Consider the following 7872-nt stretch of genomic DNA (forward strand, 5'->3'; position numbering starts at 1 on the left):
TGAAATCTTAATATTAAATTATTGAAAATCGGTATTGAGACTGTCATTAGTATTACTTCACATTCACATTGCGATGTCACTCTTGCAGTTCATTTTCTTCTGTTTCTTTTCATCAATAATACTGTTTTAGGTAACTCTCCTCATGATTCTCCTCTACTATCTGATTTTCTTCAATCTGTAAGGAACAGATCTTTCAATTTCTAAGCCTCTTCGTGAAAAGGCTCAAACTGTACACTTCTGGCCTCCACTACACAACTGCATCCAAATCCCTTATCATCTCTTATCCCCTATGTCTTCTTGAGTAAGTATGAATCTCATATTCGCTGTCTTCCATCTACTGTAATAAAAAATAATTTTTAAATTTTGTTTTAGTAGCAACCCAGTTGGAGAGATTTTGTTATGACAAACATATAGTAAATAAATTTATAGATGTTACGATGGCATGTTTAAAAGAATGAGTGTTAGTGTGTAATATATGTGAATTTAAAATATGTTGTGAATACAAGTTAAAAAAGATATCTCTTTTAACTGATTTTAACTAAAATCCGGCTGTCGTTAGTTACCTTAAAGTCGAGAGAGTTGACGATTTCCATACAGCGTAATTCCTTTGTCGGTAACCGATTAGTTGTGCGATTATAATACAAATACTAGGATAATATAGTTTAGATTCATAATAAGAGGTAGTTTTGGGGAAATATCTTCAGGTAACTGATAATTATTGTAACCGACTGCATAATCGATGAATTAATAAATCAAGTACTCCAATTTTATTTTAGACGATGAAATGGTGACTGCTGGATCATTCTTTCAATTCCTTCGTCGCAATTTTCTTATTTTCACTTAAAATAATTGATTTAGTGTATATATATATAATTTCTTCTATTGACATAATGTTAATTAATTTTTATTCAAGTCTAAATCTATATTTATCGGTATCGATGTTATAGTCAACATACAAACATTTTTATATTATAATATAATGATATTCATTATAATATTCATTTACAGCTCAAATGGTGCTCATTTAAAAAATACTACCAGTTACAACTTTAAAGCTTTGTTCAAGCACCTTTTTTATTTACGTAGAGATTGTGAATTTTTAGAATTTTATTCATTTTAGACGAAATTTATTTAAAATATGCAATTCATAAAAACAAATACAAGATGTTTTAAACACAAGCAACTGTTAATTAAGATATTATGGATAAAACAAGCATTTATTGTTTTTAAAATAAACGTTTGGCTAGTAAATACATAGCCTTAAAAATAACAAGTGTTAATAAATAATCTTTCATACCAAACCAATGGAAAAATTAATAGTAATAGATTCTATTTTCGATGGCCTTTGCATATAAACCAATTATACAATTCATCCCGAAAAATAAAGTTTGTAGGGTTGTAGTAACTATTATGATACACTTGAAAAGTGCTTGCAAAATTCATTTAAGTGCTACATTTTGACACTTATACAGTAAGGAGACGATTTATTATAAATAACACTGAATGTAAGTTAATGCAAACGTGATGACTGTATGATATTACAGTTGTATTTTAATATACATTGCTATAAATTTTTATTACCTTTAAATGGTGGAATAAGTGTATAGACTTTAAGAAGAGAATGTTAGAGTAAATAAAGAATCTTTTGAATAAAATTATAATTTGTTTGTCTATATATGACATCAAAAAATACATCACGTATTTAATTTTATATATTGCCACGAAATACAATATAAACCTTTATTACTATTATATAAATAGCTTATAAATTCCAAATAAATTAAGCATCGATACTTGAGTTATATAAAGTTTACGTAGTCGGTATATTCCAGAAAATTCCATTCGGGATTTTAGAAGAACTGTTGGTTGTCGATTACTGCTGCCTCCGTAGCGTAGTCTCAGCAGCTGCGTTAAAATCTTTCAAATGTCACTTTCTGACTATTACTATAAGATTAAATGTATGATAACTGGAAATGACCAGACACGGTTTCGATATGATTGCATTAAATACCAAATCACTGCGCGCTTTGTAGGCCATGCCTAAAATCGTCTGTAATAATTATTTCTAAGATTAGAAAAAACTTTGCCAATGATAGTAGCGGCGTTAAAGATGAATCGGTGAAGTCACGTCCAGAGTGACAAAAATGTAGCGTTACCTTTTATTAAGTCTTCTTACGTTCAAGTAGCTAAGTAAACTACTTAGTTCATATTGATCATATTGAGCAGTACATAATAATCGGTGGTGCCACAGAGAGCATTTGCATACATTTCTTACCGCTAATTGGCAGGATAGCAACTGCTGAATTTTTCATATGGATCTCGATAGTAGATAGGCGATACCGTAGTAGTCTTGCCAAGGGCGCTGGTGGTGTTAGAATATTTATAACCTGAAAGGTATTGGGGTCAAATTTATTATAGCGAGTAGTGAATCCTTTAAAGATGATGAATTAAAAGACGACATTTTAGCATCGATATATTTGTGTGTATATGAAATATTTCGTCGTATCAATTCATAGCAGGCTAAGGCATCACAAGCCTGTTTCCTTTTGTACTCTCCATTAAGAAATCTTAAAGGTCTTGCATACTTCGAGGTTTGTACAACGATATCAATGGATTTAGATTTGTCGGTTAAAATCCCCACTTTAAGAGAATTTTTTTAAGTTTCAATTCCTTCGAGTTTTGTATGATAATATAAATGGGTTGAGACTTGGTTTAGATCCTCGTTCTTTGAAAGTTTTCAATCGAGTTTCGTATAACAAGTCGGTTAAGATATCTCCTTTAAAAGATCTTGAAGGTTTTAAATCCTTCAAGTTTTGTATGATTATACGAATGGGTTTAGATTTGTCGGTTTAGATTCCTTCTTTAAGAGATCTTAAAGGTTTTAAACCGTTTGAACATCTATGATAATTTGATTGGATTTAGACTTGGTAAATTAACAAGGAATAAAAATCAAAAGACAAAAAGTTGTTCATTTCTTCTAACAATTTTATTTCTAAAAATTAACAATTTTATTGCTATATAGAGTTTGTTTGTGTGTGAATATTGCTATGTTTATTTTTAACAACGGTTTTAATAATTTTGAACAAACATAAAAATACATAAATATGTGTGGGGTAAAAAGTGAGTTTTTCACAATTATTTACTTGAATGAAATATTAAATATTAAATTGGTTTTATTTTATTTAAACGATTTTCATTTGTAGTCTGGTATTAAATTATTTTTTTTGTTTATAATTTGTTTATTGATGTGTGTATGATAAGTGATACTGTAATATATTTTAACATAAAATATGTAAGAGAAAAAAAAACACCACAGAAAAAAAACCATTAAGAGTCTCGCTTAAAAAAATAAAAATTGGTTAAAAATTAATTAAAAATTGTTTTAAAATTCTTTAAAAATTAATTAAAAATTTGATTAAAAGTTTTGTTGTCCCTTAGAATTAAAAATTTTATGTAGAGGAAAAAAAACTTGATTAATGTAAAAGAAAAGCTGCAATTATGCAGAAGCAAAACTTAACGAAACAACGACGATAAAAATATGTCAACAAATTATTTTTTTTTATAAACTATGGTAATATATAAAAATGTATATTTAAAATTTATGAAATAAAAAGTTCACATATTCTTCACTTCATTTTTACATTTTGTTCACAAAACAACATTAAGAGTGAACTCTTGGACGGATGTCAATATGAAAATGTACGAATTTGAATCGCGTTTATTAACTAAATTTTAAGAATACAAATACGAGTATATATAACAATTTGCTATGTCTAGTTTCTAGACTAAAATATTTTGTAACGCTTTTTAAACGCTAATTTAATTGTATGTACCGAAGTATGTATATATAAATAAGATTTATTATATACTTAAGTTTACCATATAACGTATATCAACTTAATATATTTCAAATATATATATATTCTTTATATCTATATATAGATGTATATGTATTTATATAATTCTTTTTTAAAACTCTGAAAACAATAACAATTTAAAGCCTGTACCAAGGCCTTCAATGGTGCATACACTCTAATAAAAATACGTCTTTAAATGTAGTACATATTATACTAATTTTTTTGCCCGATTTATTCCTATACATGCTTATATCTGTAGGCATTAATTTTTTACAATATTTTATATTGTTTTTTTTTTATAATAAAAATTATTGCCATTATAATTAAACTTAATAAAATTGCATTTTATTGCCTTTTAAAGATTTACGTCACGTTACGTATAATTGTAAATATTAAGATTTCTCTTAATGCAAGAAAGGTACTATAGGTAACTACGTAGCTTTGAATACAAAAATATCGCTTAAATATAATTAATATTACAATTTCTAATTTAAAATATTTTTTTCCATATTTTGATTGTTTTTTTTTTAGAATAAAATTCGCTAATATATTTATTTATTTATATTTATATAGTATTTACCTATTTGAATTGCCTACATTTAAATTTTTCATTATTGTTAAAAACTTTTTGGTTAATGGAATTTGCTAACAAATTAATATACTAGAATCTTTTCATTTTTTTTTGCAAATATTTTTTAATTAAAAATTGAAATTTGTATTCAAAAGAATATATCATCAAGGTACGTGTTAAAAGTTGACCAGCACTAGTAATATTTTAATTATTTAGTTCAGTAATTAAGTGACTCTTGTAAAAACAATTTACTATTTAAATTAATTGAAAAACTTTTTTTTTCTCGCTTTAATTGCATTTTTCACTTACTACTTGGAGTGTGTTAAGCGATAAGTGACAATAAAAGGTAGTGAAAATAATCATTTCTATGGTATTATCACATATAAGATTTTTTAATTAAATGATAAAACGACATATTGCGCATACTCGCTTACTGCATCACTACCTCCGATGCATTTGTACATTAAATAAATAAATAATAATATAAGTGCAATGAGCTATTTTATATTGTTGTTTAGTTTATATAATTGTATAGTTTTCTTGTAATATGAAACGACTATCACAAAAATAATATTGCCAATGCCCGTGTGGAAATATACATAGTTGGACTATTCCACAAATCTCTTTCTTTATGCTTTATGCTAATGCTTATGCTTTTGTTTGTTACCTGTTTTGTTTAGCTATTAAAGCACCTACCGATGTCTCCAACAGCGGCGCTAACTGGTTGCTATTGGTGACTTTTGCTCAACAAATGCGAATTAAATTCGTAAACGTTGTTACACTGTTCTCCACAGATGTTACATTTCCATGGATTGCTCTCGCAATGACAGCCTTTGTGAAGGAAGTAAAGAGTCTCATTAGGAAATTCAATGCCACAAAAAAGGCACGTTAAAATTTGTTTTCGATTCAGAATTGTTAACTCTGTTTCTTGACCCGATGATGTTATAGTACCATTACAGATTGGCGTCGAATTACATGTGGAATTATTATTCGATGTACCTTGTTTGAGATTATTATTTTCTACAGCAAGAGCATTTCGAGTTATACGATTATTCGCTTTAGCACATATTCTCCTCTTTAGATCCTCTCGCAACAATGATTTTAATGGTGATACCTACAATATAAATACGATTTAATAAAATCTATAGTATAATATTAAGATATATTAAAATATCAGAAAATATTAAGATATATAAAAATAATATAAATATTAAAATATAGTAATATAATATAAATCATTATATGCGGTGTCTCTCTGTTTATAAAATAATATAAATTCAGGAAAAATTGACTTGGGACCAGAAAGCGATAAAAATTGCCCTGGCATACATTAATAATTTGTACGTAAACAATAAATGAGCAACAGAAAATACTACAAGCTCGAAATGTTTCATCACATAAGTTGGGAGTCACATACTAGTTATAGCCTACTTCATAGAAGAGAGGGTTCAGTAAGACTATAAAATATAGTAGTAAGACATTGCAATAGCTAAACATGATAATCTTAAAGCGGATACAATTAATTGAATTTTATATCTCATGGCATAATTATTATTTTATATTGTTGAAATATTGGAATTCTTTGATTTCTTATTCAAAGCGGCTTATATTAAAAAAATAAAATTAAAAATATAAATAATACCTTAAACATAAAAGAGTGCACTAATAATTTTATTTATTATAAAATAAATATATTTATTATAAAATAAAATTAAATACATAATTTGCAGTATATATTGTAATAATATTTTCTATTTTTATAATTTACATAAAACATTTTAAAATTCGTAATTTTATCTCGTATAAATAGAAATCAATTTTAAATAAGAGTGGTAATAGCAAGAAGATTTTCGAAAACAAAACAAACTACCTATATAAAAAATCATATTTTTTTAATGTTAGAATTATAATTAAGAATTTTATACCGCATGACAAAAAATCTATTTCGAATAGAAAAGAATAGTAATACTGAAGAAATTCTCAAATCCAAAACAAATCCCATAAAAAACAATATACACATTTTTTATAAAACATGTGTATAATTTTGGTAATAATTTTTAATTACATATATATTTTTTTGTATAAAATATTCAATTTTAAAAAATACCATATTTAACTTTACCATTAACTTAATAGTTATTAACTTTATAAGCTAACATAACTTTATAAGGTACTTAAACATATACTTAAAATTAATATTGACTTTATGAACTACAATTTTAGAAAATGTTACTTAATAATATTTATGAAGTTAGTTAATAGTAACAAGAAAATAAAGAAAGTAACAAGAAAAGAAACGAAAAATAAAAAAAAACAAAACGATAATAATACATTTTTAATTTATTTTTAATTAATTTATTAATTTATTTATTAATTTATTTGGCTATCCATGCAGCTGTACGAGTTTGCCCAAATTGGTCTTGAAATTATTTCTTATATTTAATTATTTTTTGAGACTGCAAGTACCAAGGGTTAAGCTCGTATCTTGCCAAATTTAAAGCTCTGAGTTAGTGCTCATTAGCCAATTATCACAAAGCCAGCTTTTACTTGAATGTTTGGTCAGAAACTCAATTAATTAAAAATAAATAAAAAAAAAATTATTGTTGCAATTCACAACTATCCGAATAGTCTGTTTTACATCAAATATTTATAATCTGTAAATTCTCATATATTTCGAAATTACGTATCTGATTCTTATTCGAATATTTTCAATTATTCAAGTAGTCCAAATATTAGGATATAGAATCATACAATATTTTTTAAGTTTACTTAAAACAAATTAACTTCTCTTTATAAAGAATTTAATTGATATTCCGATAACTTGTTTTCTATTTAGTAATAGCTTAAACCATGAAAAATTCCGAAATATTCAAAAATGTTTAATTCAGTGTTATGTACTTTTTTTAGCTAAATACGTTATAATTCTCACATTGCAAATAGATAAAAAATGTAAATCTATTGCTAGGTTCAAATCAAATTAAGTAGTTCTTATTTTTATGAATTAAATAATTCTTTTATTTTTAGTAAAAATTACCATAACGGATTTCAGTAAATTTCGGGTTTTAAAATCACAAATTTCTACTTTAGAATCTCTTACTATAACTAGATAAGTATTATAGCACCATTCTGCACTATAAAATATTGAGGACAATGTGTGCTCCATGAAAGAACTGTAAATGTAATTTTATTGGCAGAACAATCAGAGGCCGAAGATGTAGAAGTAAACTTCGAAAGAAATGGCTACACAATGTGATAACAAATTCAACAAACTAGAACCAGGGATTGAAAGAACTGGATTAGATTTGTATAAAGGACAGGTTCCTTTAAGGATTATACCGAAGAAGATGGTAATGCTTAAATACATACTAAATATAAAAAATATAATACATAAAATATGCAAAAAATATACAATATGCCTAGAATATGAAATAATAAAAATAATAT

The sequence above is a fragment of the Teleopsis dalmanni genome, chromosome 2, assembly GCF_002237135.1.
Source record: "Teleopsis dalmanni isolate 2A chromosome 2, ASM223713v2, whole genome shotgun sequence".
Taxonomy (NCBI): Eukaryota; Metazoa; Arthropoda; class Insecta; order Diptera; family Diopsidae; genus Teleopsis; species Teleopsis dalmanni.